We start from the raw sequence: 15,671 nt of genomic DNA on the forward strand, positions 1-15,671 counted from the left end.
TAAACTTGAAGAAAACATGCAGTTTGAAATAAAAAAGAACATGTCTTGCATACTTTAATTTTGGAGGAAAAAATCACTTTTGACTAACAATGGTCAGTTCTTGAAGCAAAAAAAGAAAAAATGAAATATTCAAAACAGCTATGAGTTGGCTTCCTGGCACGTGTCGACTGATTTCACTACACACAGAAGGTTGACACTGGGACTTTTGTGGATGCAGTTCATTCAGAAATTATCAAGAGTTCAAGGACTTTTCCGGAGAACAGCTTCATCTATTTTTCAAGTCTCACACTGCATTTCCAAAAGGGTCTTCTCAGAAAAGTAGAGGATGAGCTTGGTACCTTCTGTCAGTGAGCAGGCTGTACCCCAACAGATTTCCAAATTATATCGAAACAGGAAGTAAGTCCTGTCAGCCATAATCTCAGGCATGTGATTTCCACCAACCAAGTCCAAGTTAATAGCTTAAGCCATGTGACTTCTGAGAAGAGTCTTAAACCAAACAATGTCCCCATATCCTTTTGGTGTTTTTTTGTGGAAAAAAAAATACAGGTATAATTTTAGATTTTTAAAAATCAATCACTGTCCACAATCCTGCAAATACAAATCCTCAAAAATATATTAATAATCAAGCGCCCTCATAACAATATTACTCTTGAACAACCCTGAAATAAAACAATAATCCTAAATTAGGCTACATTAAAGTGACAATTGTAAGCTGTTCTGAAGCATGAATAAAACCACTGTGACCTGACCTGAGTTTTGTGAGCTCGGTAGCAACATACATAGGATATCCGAACATATTTTGTCAAGTCATTCCCTCAAGGTAGTTCTGTCAATTAATTCACTCATGCTAATCTACAATTCCACTTCATTTAATGTATTAGGTCAACACCATTTTTTTTTCAATATCCATATTGAAAATTTCATTCTGTCCCTTCATGGCCCTGTGATTAATTCTCCAACTCCAAAGGTGTAATTCTTTGTAGAGAAGCTTTACTACCCACAACCTGATTTAAAAATCACTATAATCTTACCAGACCACAGGGCTGCTACCTCATTATAGAGAGACAACTGGTGGTGGCTTAACCTGAGGGTCACCACACCTCAGGTGAGGGAAGAAGTTGAGAAGGTCACTCCTTCATTACAACCTCAGTCAGTGTGGGAGCTGAACAAATGAAAAGAATGGAGCTGTAATGTTCACAATCAAACAAAATTTTCATTCCCAAAAATCAAAGAACATGAATGTTAGTAACTAACCTCTATCTTAAATATTCAGTTATAATGAAGGTAGTGACAAAACAATGAAAGCAATTATGGGTTACATCCATTTTCCTTCCACATTCATAAGGTATGCACTCCAAAAGCCTCAAATCAGAAGCTGTTCAAAACATGGAAACCGAACTGTAATAACAATTCATTTAAAGGAAACTATTTCTTGGGTCTTCTGTTTATTTCTGGCAAGTTTGTCCCTTCAAAATTTCACAATCATTCAAAGGATGCAAACATTGCATTTAGCATAAGCATCACTGGCATCTTAAATATAATTGCCCCAGGTAAAAGCACGTATAATATTCTAATATTATTTAATTATGGCATTGTTCATTTAAGACTCTTGTTATGACACCGTGTATCTATTTTAAATCGGCAACACAGAAATGATTTACCCAGTATGGCAATCTGTGAAAATTCGAGAGGCCAAGAACTATCCAAAAGGTCACTATTTAAGGTAAAAATTAACAACTTTATTTCTTAAAGTATAACAGAGAATAATTAAGTAACAATTATTTACAACTTCTTTCTCTGACCTATCTTTTACCTTCCCCTTCGAAAATACTAGTCTGATAAAACCCCCAATTAAGTTTTACCAAAAATTCTAACTTCAGCCAATTGTCAAATCTTCTCTTGATATCTTCCTCTATTTTCTTAGGGATTTTTGTCTCACAGGTCATGATCGATAAAGGTATCTTTAAGAGAGCTATTTTTCAGACAATCTGTACATGCTGGTAGCTTGGCAGTTTTCCCTCAACTATTCAATTTTTCCTGGTCATATACCCCAAAAGCATTGGATTGCGTCATTGGCTGTGAATAATGTCAATATACTAAATTCAAACTTGATTGGAGTTTGGCATTTTTCAGGGTATAATTTAAATGTGTTGGCCTCATTTAAATGTGTTTCTTTTTGTCTCCAGGCAACTAGCTACACTAGTTACGGGACCAAAAGGTTGCATTATATCTTGTTCAGAACACTTGGTGCTGCATCAGGTAGTTCTGCTAACCTTTAAGGTACCCCTTACACCTTCATAACACTCTATTTCACTCTTCCTAGCTTGGCTGTAAATGAAATTCAACTTAGTGTTAACAGTGTATTTCAGTTAACAATTGCTCTATTTCTTTTCAATCTAATTTAGGTTTTGTTTGAATTGTTCTGACAATTCCCTCTGAATATTCCCTTTGCTTCAGTTCATTCTAAACTCTCAAAATGAATGACTTGAACAGAAAAATACACTTGAAACCGAGTCATATATACAACTTGCTAAGCTTTTTTTTTACTTTCAGGCAATCTGGTGAAATGATCATCTACTGGAACACAACTGTTTTTCTACAGCAGACTTTTATCTTATTTCTTAAAGGGACCATCACTGTAACATGTAGGTTTCTCCCTCAGGAAAAAAAAAGGCTTTTGTAATATACACAGAAATGAAACATTGCAGATCTAATTAAAAATTTCCAGAAAATTTGTCATGTTTCATTAAAGCGTATTGGCAAATCACATCTGAAGATATTCTGTGACAGTCAGATCAAAACAGTGCGCATTTCATGATACAATGTATAATGTTTCTTCTAAGATACAGTTGTGCTCATTAAGGCAGAACACCTTTATTTCTTCAAGCGCCCATTTGGGAAAAAGCAATGTCATGGCTTTATTCTTTCGGTGGGCTTTAAAATTCCAAAATATTTTTTCTAAAGTTCCTGGTTTCTAATAAGATATATTTAAAAAAAACTGTATTGTTTTAAATATAAATTTCTGCTTTGTAAAAACAGTAGTAATTTGTTTGTCCTTTTAAAATATATTTCTGCATGTGATTATAGAGGTTGTTTAGACATTGTCTGTGTGGTGCTGGTCTATAATGCTGCAGCCATAGTAAACATAATCAGATGTTTGTATAAAATAATACGCTGTAACCTGAACAGTTAATTGCAATATATTGTGAAACGATCAATACAATTTTTAAGTGTCTAGCAAATGCATTACCTGGAGTGTGCTAGCAGATCAATTGTATGCATGTACCACAATATGATTTAGCAATGTATTGTCTGAAACATAATAAAGTATCTAGATTTTCCAAATTTGTTATTTCTGATATAATGTGAAGAAAATCAAAGTGATTTCATGAAAGCTGAAGTGGTTGGATAATATTAATTTCAAAATCTTGCACATGCAGTATAAAAATGCGATAGAGATTTATCATCATGAAGTACAACATGCTTGAGTACTAAGTAAGCCTGGAAATTCATGGATTTCTTTTGTGGTTTACAACTAAAGGAATACAAAGATGACAGGAATCCTGTTGGGTTCATATTAAATCAAGTAGGACTAAATTTTACTTTCAAAAACTGACCCATAATTCATGCAGAAGGTTGGTTATAAATCATCTGTAAACTAAAAATGTTATCATTATTTTTGTATTTGACGAAATCTACCATTTCATAAGGTCTCTGTGAAAAGCTTTAGTTTGGTTAAAGCCTTTAGTACAATCCTAAAGATAAAAGCATAGACGTTCCACTAGAACAGAGATTTGTATTAATCTTCTAAACCAGAGATGTTAGGTCCTCTTCAAATATGTGCATTGTAAGCAGTACAAAAACTTGTGGGTGGCACGGTAGTTCAGTGGTTAGCACTGCTGCCTCACAGTGCCAGGGTTCCAGGTTTGATTCCAGTCTTGGGCAACTGCCTGTGTGGAGTTTGCACATTCTTCCCGTGTCTGCACGGGTTTCCTCCGGGTGTTCCGGTTTCCTCCCACAGTCCAAAGATGTGCAGGTCAGGTAAATTGACCATGTTAAATTTCCCATAGTATTAGGTGCATTAGTCAGAGGGAAATGAGTCTGGGTGAGTTACTTTTCAGAGGGTTGGTGTGGACTTGTTGGACCAAAGGGCCTGTTTCCACACTGTACGGAATCTAACTTAGTGGGCAGCACGGTGGCACAGTGGTTAGCACTGCTGCCTCACAACACCAGAGACCCGGGTTCAATTCCCGCCTCAGGCGACTGACTGTGTGGAGTTTGCACGTTCTCCCCGTGTCTGCGTGGGTTTCCTCCGGGTGCTCCGGTTTCCTCCCATAGTCCAAAGATGTGCAGGTTAGGTGAATTGGCCATGCTAAATTGGCCGTAGTGTTAGTTAAGGGGTATGGGTGGTTTGTGCTTCAGCCGGTCGGTGTGGACTTGTTGGGCCGAAGGACATCGCCATGTTTGACCAGAGTCCATTAAACGGGGTATGTTTGATCCCAAATTTGGTGGGAGGTTGTGTTTGATTGGTGAGATGAAATCCTTGAATATAGCTAGTTGGTAGATCCCAATGGGGACGGAGGGTGGCCTTTAAATGAGAATATCCAATCTGCAAACCTGGGGTAAGAGTCCAGCAGTTTGCAATACCCTATTCTGGAGACAAGGAGCTGACTATGAGTAGGTGGCAATTATCTAATGACACAGAAGAAGCTAGCCTTTCCTACCTATTTATCCTATTTTCTGGTTTTGTCTCTGTATTCAGTGGATGACTGTATTCACTGACTGAACCATGCTGATTTTCACCTGCTCTTATTTCGAAATCATTTTCAAAATTTATGCCCTTGACCATACCTTCCACTTGAGCTCTATGTTTTATTGTGCAATATAGTAAATTATAGTTATTTTACTACTTAAGACAGTACTATACAAATGCAAGTTTTTGTTTGATGATAGATGATAATACAACATCTCAATAATTTGTCATTGCATTGCCTTCATATTTTAAGTTAGATTAGATTACATTACAGTGTGGAATTAGGCCCTTCGGCCCAACACCGACCCACACCGACCCACTGAAGCGCAACCCACCCATACCCCTTACCTAACACTATGGCCAATTTAGCATGGCCAATTCACCTAACCTGCACATCTTTGGACTATGGGAGGAAACCAGAGCACCAGGAGGAAACCCACGCAGATTACTACCTACCACTTACCCCATCATATACACACACACACACTTTCTAATGACTAAACTGGCCATGTCCTAAATAAACTTACTGCTAGACTGGGTCAATGGGATGTTGGGAAGGAATCAACAAAATGGAAGAAACTGAATAAACTTGTCCTTATCGATCTACTTGTTGCAGATGCATTTGTCCATGACAATATCAATATGAGTTTCCAAGGCAGAGACCCAACTTTACCTTGCGGATATCATTCATCTTACTGTGTGTACTATAACTGTGATAAATAGAATGGATTTTAACAGATATACCAACTCAAAACTGAGCATCCATGAAGTGCTGTAGGTCATCAATAGCAGTAGAACTCTTTGCAACCACAATTTGTAGTAACATGGCCAGGCATTTTCCCCACTGTACACTTACCAACAAGTCAGGAAACCAGCCTTGATTTAATGAAGTGTGCAGGAGGGCATTCCATGAGGAGCACAAGGCATACTTAAAAATTAGTTTTAAATTGGGTGAAACTGCTTCTAAGTTCAGACAGTCCAGAAGAAATATGTAATAAATTGGGCTCAGCATTGTCACATCCAAAAGCTCAGGTCTAAGCTTTGTAATCTTGTCACATACAGCCATAAACAATTAAATAACTAACAGCAGGAGGTTCTACTACAACCCCACAGCTCATGACCCCATTACTGTCTTAATCCAATGGGGACAAAAGAGCTAATATCGAGGGGTGGGTTGAGAGTAATTGCTTTTGTTATCAAAGCAGTACTTGATTGACTAGGAGAAAGTGAGGACTGCAGATGCTGGAGTACCAGAGTTGAAAAATGCGGTGCTGGAAAAACACAGCAGGCCAGGCAGCATCCGAGGAGCAGGGGAATCAACGTTTCGGGCCCTGAAGAAGGGCTTATGCCCAAAATGTCGATTCTCAGTACTTTATAGACTGCCACATTAAGAAGATAGAGAATAACCTTAATCAATAGGAATCAAGGGGTCACTCTCCACTGGATAAAGAAAAGGTGGTGTGTTTATTGAAGGCTGAGCATCTCAATCCAAGGACATAAATGCAGAAGTTTCTCAAGATGGTGTCCCAGACACATCCATCTATCCTGCTTTATCAATCACCTTCCCTCCATCATTAGGCTAGAAATGGGGATATTCTTTGATGATTGCACAATGTTAGCACCATTGCTGACTCCTTAGATACTGAAGCAGCTTGTATCGAGATGCAAAAGACCAGGACAATATCCAGGCTTGGACTGATGAGTGGCAAGTAGTCACATTAGAGTCAGGCAATAACTTATCTCTAACTGGAAAGAATATAAACATTGTACTGCCTTTCAATATCATCATTATTGCTGAATGCAACATTATCAATATCCTGGAGATTACCATTGACCAGAAGCTGAACTGTGCCACCCATGTAAATACTGTGGCTGCAAGGGCAAGTTAGAGAGTAAGAATTCTGTGACGAGTAACTTACATCCTGTCATCTCAGTGCCTGTCAACCATCTACAAGTTAGAAGTCAGTAGTGTGAAAACGTGTAGTACTAGAAAAGAACAGCCAGTCACATAGCATTCGAGGAGCAGGAGAGTCAATGTTTTCGAGCATAAGCTCTTCACCAGGAATCTGGGAGGCAGGCCCAAGGGGGCTGAGAGATAAATGGGTGGGGGGGTTGATAGTGATAGTTCAGAGTGGAGGGTGGAGCAGATAGGTGGGAAGAAAGATGGACAGGTTTAAGAGAATGGTGCCAAGTTGGAGGGTTGGATCTCCAGCATCTGCAGTCTTCACTTTCTACAAGTCAGTTGTGTGATCAACTAATCTCAATTTAAGTGGATGACTGCAGTTCCAGCACTCAAGAAGCTCAACATCATCCATATTAACAACCTATCCACCACCTTTAACATTCACGTTCCTTCACCACTGATGCATGGTGACAGCAGTGTGGACCACCTACAAGTTGCATTTCATCCAGGCTCCTTCAACAGCACCCTTTAATCCCACAATCTCTACTACCAATGCAGCAGATGGCTGGGAACAATATCATGTGCAAATACCCCTCCAAGCCTTTACTTGGATCTATATTGCCATTCACTGTGAAGACAAGGACTTGTATTCACATTGAATATGCCCTTCATCATGTTGTGTCACTACAGCTGTTCAAAATGGGATAGAGTTGAACAGGTTAGATTAGATTCCCTACAATATGGAGATAGGCCCTTTGGCCCAATAAGTCCACACTGGCTCTCTGGTAACCCACCCAGACCCATTCCCCTACCCTATATTTACCCCTGAAAACCTGCACATCTTTAGACTGTGGGAAAAAAACCTGAGCACCCGGAGAAAACCCACGCAGTCACGGGGAGAATGTGCAAACTTCACACAGACAGTCACCCAAGGTGGGAATCAAACCGGGGTCCCTGGCGCTGTGAGGCAGCAATGCTAACCACTGAGCCACCGTGCCACCATGCCAAAAGATTCAGGAACTCAAAATTAGACATCCATGAAGTGCCATGGGCCATTAGCAGCGATAGAATTGTATTCTATTTTGATATGTCACCTTATGATATAGCATTTCTTCCATTCTACCAACACTGTTACCACACAGCAATAAACCCTTCTGTTAATTAAACTAAACACCCACAAAAGCTCACCTCACCTCATAATCTGTTAAAATATGAGTGACAGAGAACTCCCAGATTCCACTATTTTAAAGAAAATAATATCAATTTATTCTTGAACTCTAAAAGTGAACATTAAACAACAACTATTCACAACTCCAAGTCCCCATTTCTCTTAATTGCTTATTACCTGCCTCCAACTCTATAACAATATACTGTTCCAAAAGAAAACCTATGAAAATGATATCAACTTCAGTTCAAAACCATACAGCAGCTGTCATCTTCACTGTTTTTTTTCCAGCTAAAGATCTCCCAGGGCTGTCTTCTTTCTTTTTACTGTGAAGATATTTTATATGAAAAGGTACCTTTGATAGAGACTGTTTCAGTGTGTTGGGTATCTCCCTTGATGGCAGTTACTCTATCTGATTTTGAAAATGCCTGCCTTTTTTTATAATCCCAACATTAGATCATCTCCTTGGTTCAATGTTGACAAAACAATAAATTCAAACTTGCTTGGGTTTTAGTATCCTAGGGCATAATTTAAATTGATTGGCTAAATTTGAATTGTTGTCAAAACAACAACTAACTCATGTATTTATTTCACAGTCAAATGTTACATGTTCCTGAGACTGCTCTTGAGAGGTTTCAGTACAGAACAGCGTTCACTGTCTCTTAAATGTACAGTAACGCCTTCAACTTCATAACAATACCATGAAGCCAAGTTCAATGAGGAGTGTAGAAGAGTATGCGATTAACAGCACAGGCATATATATAAAATGAAAATGAGTTGTCAATCTGGTGAAACTGCAACATAGCACTATTGGCAAGTCAATCAGTAATCCTATAGCTAAAGGATCTGATGCAAGTTCTGAAGTCCTGCCACAACCCATTATGAATCAAACAACTGGAGGATGAGCATCCACAAGTATCCCTTTTGTCAATGAATGTGAAGCCCAGCACATTAATGCAAAAAGGAAGGCAGAAAGATTTGCATTTGTTTCCAGACAGGAGTAATGGTTGAATGGATAATCTATAGCTGGCTCCTCCTGACGTCCCTATCATCACTGATGCAAGTCTTAAATTAATTTGATTCACCCCATGTGATATCAAGAATTGACTGAAGGCACTGAATATGGCAAAGATTAGGGGCTGTGACAATCTTCCAGCAATAACACTAAAGACTTGTGCTCTATAACTAGTCGCACTCCTGGCCAAGTTGTGTCAGTACAGCAACAGACCTGGCATCTATCTAATAATGTGGAAAGTTGCCCAGATATTCCTGCAGAAAAAAAGGAAAAGTACAAATTCAACAAGATTAATTATTGTCCTATCAATTTGCTCTCAATCATCAGCAAAGTGATCGAAGGAATAGTGACAGTTCTATCAAGGGGGCACTCGCTCAAAAATAACCTGCTCATGGATACTCAGCTTGGAGGGTCTTTGAAATGTTGTAATTGTATCTGCATCTGCCACTTCCTCGGACAGATCATTCAAGACATGACCTATCCTCTGTGGGAAAAGTTGCCCTTCAGGCTCCTTTTAAATCTTTCTCCTTTCACCTTAAAATTATACTCTCTAGTTTTGAACTCCTCTCTTTGAGGGAAAATACCTTTTCTATTCACTTCATCTGTGCTCCCATGATTGTATAAACCTCTATAAGGTCACCCTTGAATCTCCTAAACTACAGGAAAAGCATCCCAGCCTTTCCAGCCTCTCCTTATAACTCAAACCCTCAAGTCCTGGTAACATCCTTGTAAATCTTTTCTGCACTCCTTCCAATCTAATAATATCCTTGCTGATAGCACTGAGCATGTGTAACAAAATGTTTGGTGCAGAAGCAGATAACTTGTATAGAGGTGTCAGATACCAATTTTATTCACAACATTTTGCAATTTGGAAAATGTTGTAAATGTTTCTAGCTTCAGCCTAGAAGGAGTCAGATGCATAAATTTCACAGCCACTGTCAAAAAAATCCTTATCCTGCATTAAGATCGAAGTTGTGAACAGCAGGAGACACTATTCGGTGAGGACCTTCTTTGAAAAGAGCAAATACCTGGCACAGTGTTGTTTGCTGAGGTTCAGGTAGGAAAATTGATTTCTGATCACCCTGAACAGATATGGACTCTTTCTGAGAACACTTCTACCTTTCATACTCCTCTTTCTTCCAACATCTTGGCCTGCTCTTTGTGTCACCTCTGCTCATTCTCCCTAACACACTGTATTCCAAGAGGATAGCTGCTGTTTACGCTTCATATTTTAAGATGAACACCTAAATTTAATAGACCATGTTACCTGGATGTTGAGTTCTTGAGTGGCAGATCTAGCACCAAATCAGTGTTACATCACTCCTGTGTGTTCAATAATTCCCTCACCAAAATGCTGTATGAAGCAACTCACATTGGAAGTGTGCAATGGCACCATGACTGACATTTTGCAAGCGAAACAATACCTGTGGCACTGTAAAAATAGGATACCAAGGAGTTTAAGTTGATTATCTGTGTCTTTCAGACTAGGTTTCAAATCAAGACCATGGCATCCTTTCTGGTGGATATGAGAGATCACATGACACTGTTTGAAGAAATGCTACTGAGCTGTCCTGGTAATGTGGTCAATATTTATTTAACATCAATTAATATTATGAAAAGTGATTAAGTGATTACATCCATCTTGTTTGTAATACAGGTCGTTCTGCTATAATGTGCATTTCATTAATGAGAATTTGCTGTAACGCGGTTGACAAATTAGGGACAGTTTCCAAAGTGCAAACTTTGGCTATAACGCAATTACATCAGCAACACTTTAAGCGGTGTTTCTAAAGCATGATTTTTCTATAATATGGGTTACATGAGAAAGCAACCATTGTGTTCTAGAAGAACTACCTGTACACAGATTTCTTAAACTGAGTAAATATAAAAAAAACAAAAATTGTTGGAAAAGCTCAGTAGGTCTGGCAGCATTTGTGGAGAGAAATCAGAGTTAAGTTTTGGGTTGAGTGACCCAGAATGTTAACTCTAAGTGTCTCTACAGATGCTACCAGACTTGCTGAGCTTTTCCAGCAATTTGTTTTTATTTTTGACCAACAGCATTCACAGTTCTTTTGGTTTTGAAAAAATACTGAAGCCGGCTAGACCATTTGACACAATCAGTGTTGTCACTGGAATTCTGCATTAACTCCATTTCCCTGCCACACTGCATAACCATCAAATCCCTCAATGATCAAACAGCTATTGATCCCAGTCCTGAATATGGTCAATGAGTGACAATTCATGATCACCCCTCCTTCCCCAGAAAAGATAATTCAGAAGTTTCATAACAGTCTATATGAAAAACATTCTCCTCAATTCAATTCTAAATAACAAGCCCCTTATCTTGAGACTGCGGCCCCTAGGTCAATGTTCCCTAGCCTGGAGAAACAGACTGTTAGCTTAAATGCCATGTTTACCCACATCTCTGCAAAGGCTACACTTCAATATAAAGTTATACAGTGTTTTGTGATGCCCTGAAGCCATATAAAGCCCTTTATAAATGCAAGTGCCTTCTTTCAATCCCTCAATAAAAGTGCTTTAATTTGGCATTTACAGTTTTTTTTTTATTACACTCATTTCCTCTAAGCCATCATTTCACTGCAGCCATGCATGAGGCTGTATCCATGATATATTAACTGCCTTATTGGCCTCTGTTTGTAGTCCCTTTTTCAAGGAAATGTTCTTGTTTGATTATTTAGAAGACGTTCCATATTGTTTGCTATAAAATGTATAATACTTTCTAATCTACATTTAAATTCTCTGACGACTAAATTTTAGAATCTGCAGCTTTGTTTTTCATGAAGAATCTGAAACTGTTTCTGTTACTTCACAAGGGCTCCAGAAAATCACCAAGAGTAGAACAGTGATCCAAATTTTCTGTAGTGGGGATCTAACAACACTTACCATCAGTGACACCTATCCCTGATTCCTATCCTTCAAAAGAAATACAGCCCATAATATGACTGAGAGTATGAGCCATTAACAGTTAGAGAGGGGAACACAGCATTTGCTATATGAGCAAACACAACAACCAACCTGCTAGCTCCTTAAACAATTACATTTAAGGATTAGTGAATAAACAATGGGATGTCTGAATATGACAGTGAATAAATGTAATATAACATCATTAAAAAGGAAAAAAATCAGATCAGAATAGTGAAAAAAGACAGAAAACCATGTAAAATGAAAAAAAAGGTGATTTTCCTAAAATCTCCCTGTGAACATCAAAGCTCAAAAGAATGAAACTCTACTCTAAAATTATTAATTCTCATAGGTGCAGTGGTTGACTATCTGTCATGAATATCATTACAAGTGTGAAAACCATTTTAATGATGTGAAAATTGACTTATGGCAAATTAATGGAAACTACAGCCAGGTTTTAAAGTGAGAGGGATGGTTAAGGATGAGCTTTTCCAAAGCAAAACCAGACAATACAACTGAGACAGAAATGTTTGAATATTCACATTGTTACCTCAAACAATACACTTTTAAAAAAATACACAATGTCCCTTGTGTAATCTAAGTCCTGTTTCTTTCATCTGCAATTGAAGTAACCTATCTTCTCAATCAATGTTGTGAGCTCAGTGGTTACCTTTCTGAGTTAGGCAGTTCTAATCCAAAAGTTTTATCATATGTCACACAATACTGCAGGTAAAATTATGAATTACTATCAACCTCAAAGGAAAAAATGTTTTTTAATAATTAGGTTAGAACTCAAAATCAATCTCAGGGAGATTGATCTAGTCCATGGTGAGGTGGAGGTTTTTTTCATTTCCAATAATAATCGATAGCTCATCATTTTTGATCCGTCATTCTTGATGACTTTATTGAGAGGGATAAATCATTTTTTTTAATGGAGCAGTGATTGTTTATTTTGAGAGCAAAATTTCCTATGTAATTTTATTTTTTTCTAAAACTTTAGATAATGAAGCCTTTAGTTATAATTTAGTGTAATTAAGTCTTTGTAATTCAACTATTGTTGTTGCAATCGCAGGTACATAAAATAAAAACAGAAAATGCTGGAAATGCTCAACAGGTGAGGTAGCATCTGCAGAGAGGGAAAGAGAAATTTCAAACTGATAATCTACCAACTAAATACGAACACACAACTGAAGTCCCTTTTTCACATCCATCAAATGGATTATATGTATTTTTTTAATTTTCCAGTCAGTTGACTCAATCACCTTAGCCATTTTCTTCACAAAAGAATATTAAATGCATATTGGAATGAATTCTGTATGAAAACTGAACCTAGTGGACAAATACACCATAAACACCACATGCTGAATAAAACAACCTCACTTTTTACAGATATTAACTAACCATCTAAATATTTAATAAGTTTGAATGAAGACTGTAACAGATGCACTATAACTGATCATTTTCTAATGCTTCCTCTAAATAATACGTGCTTTATTTAATCACAAAAATCAGGAAGACCTGATCTACAAAATCATAGGATTATCGCCTCCATTATTTTTTGCCAACAGTTGCTATTTCATACTTAACAAAAAACTTAATAATGACAAAGGAGAGAGCAATATTTTATTGCTTGCCAGCAAAAAGCAGAAAGGGTTATGGTTGCAGCAATTAACCGATTTGAGCATCAATGCCACTTACAAAGTCAGGGTAAAGGGCAAAACAGAGTCTTCAGGCTACAAACAGAGCTAATAACTAATGTATTTTGTTGCATCTATGGTAGACTTCTCATAGCTCAGAACTACATTTTTAATATAGAAAGCAAGTAAATAATTAACAAGGTTCTTGTAACAATTAAGTGACACAAAGTACTGTGCAAGCCCTGAGATTTCTTTTCATGCTATAATTTTCATCCAGAGAGAAATCTAATAGCATAAACTGCACAAGCGTATATGTAATTACAGTGTCAAAATAGCAGGGTCATAAAGAATAGATCATCAATATCGGAAGTTTCACACACTGGAATGAAAAGAATTGTGTATAGTAATTCAGTTCTGCAGAGCAGTAAAAAGGCTGACAGTTTTAACTACAGCTTGCAAGTCAAGAATGCTGCTGTGGCATGTCAACCTCAGCCAGAGTAACAGGCAGGGATTTTATCCTGTCGACTTGCTGGAGTAAATATGTTGCCAGTTTTTGTGCCCACGCTATGCTACCTCTGTTTCCAGATGTTCATAGAGCCACTGAGAAGACGCTTTTCAGCTCAACATACCTATGCTAAGTCTCTGAAACTGACACTTATCTCAGCAAATTTCACCCTTTAAGGAACATTTCCAATTCCCTTATAAAAGTTATTATTAAATCTGCTTCCACCATGCTTTCAGATCATAACAATTTGCGTGTTTTAAAATAATCACATGATCTCCCTATTGATTCTTTGCCAATTATTCTAGATTCCCTCATGTGACATCACTTGTAATGACGCTACATAGACCTTGTGCTGCACCATTGGTGCCACCTATGGTATCAGCACTTTCGGCGCAGGCAACCTTTACTTCTGCTAGGATACTAGTGCACACATTTGTGTACAATGCATGTGTCATCAGGCTCCGATACAGCACAATCCCAAAGATTCACAGCCCAATCACTTGTTATAATGCCAGGATTACAAATGTGGGCTTTGAAGGTTGAGGATCAATCTGCCTTACTTACCCTACATTAAATAAAGCAGGTAGCTGCAGAGCTGGGCTTGTATTTGAGGTAGATATGTAATGTTACCTTTTTTGAACTCGTCCAAGTGCAAAGTGTCTGGAAATATGGCAGAGTGTTTTTAGAGTGTTTCAGTGAGCATCTGAATTTGCTGGAGGATGTTATGCATCCCCCTCAGGGATGGGTAAGGAGGAACACGATAAATAAGGTGTTGGTAGGAGAAAAATACATGACTCATGTGGGCAAAGGCAGCAGGGGCAGTCATTCTGTGTCTGCAGCATGACAGTGAGATGGAGCAAAGGCTGCAGGGAGGCCAAGCCCCTGTGCCAAGTTGAAGTTGGACTCCCCAGTTACATTAGACATTAATAGCAGGTGGCTGACAGCTGCTTACTCTTTCAGTGTTCTCCTGTATGCTGCCCCTACTTGGGCTCTCATCTGAATTCTCTACAGCAAGCATTATGGAGCTTTTCTTTAACCCTGGCCTGGCTGGAGGCCACTGGTAACCAGGTGTCTCACCATCTGCTGGTCCTGACATTACATTTTCACCCATAGTATGTACAGTGTCAGTGTCAGAGTTGCTAGCTGTGAGTGTCAGACTCTGTCAGACATGCTGTGATGTTGTTCTCTATCCTCTCCCGGCGGCTCTTGTAGCTGATAGGCAGTGGACCTTGTTGCCTGAAAGCAGGAAATCTGCAGAGGAAAGATGATACGAGCAAAAGGGGATGACATGAGAAGGAAATATGTCCATTGATACATTTGTACATTATGGCAGAAAGCAGGATAAGAGAAAGCACAGTGTTAGGTAAGGGTATAAGGCAGGAATATTCCGTGATTATCAATGCTTTTAGCAATGCCAAAATACCAAGAGAACTGGCAGATATACAGAGAATTGTCTGCCTCGTTATAATTCAGAAATGAAGGCTGACGAGTTAATAACCTAATGCTCTTTTGCTCTACTCCCTTCTATAATGAGCCACCTTCTGCAAGTGACAGAACATAATGTTGGTGATAGATATGGTGTTTGGGTGATGTGCATAACATGGGAGCATTAGTAGATTTTTAAAGCCGAGCTCAAGAATTTGGATGTTATTATGGCTTCCAAGTGCCAGACAGTGCAGAAAGTGAGTGATCAGGTGTTTAGTGAATTTAACTATTTAAATGTTGGGTTGGTTAGGAGCTGTTAAGTGAAGGTACATTCCTTGATGCTGAC

This window comes from Chiloscyllium punctatum, chromosome 4, assembly GCF_047496795.1.
Source record: "Chiloscyllium punctatum isolate Juve2018m chromosome 4, sChiPun1.3, whole genome shotgun sequence".
NCBI lineage: Eukaryota > Metazoa > Chordata > Chondrichthyes > Orectolobiformes > Hemiscylliidae > Chiloscyllium > Chiloscyllium punctatum.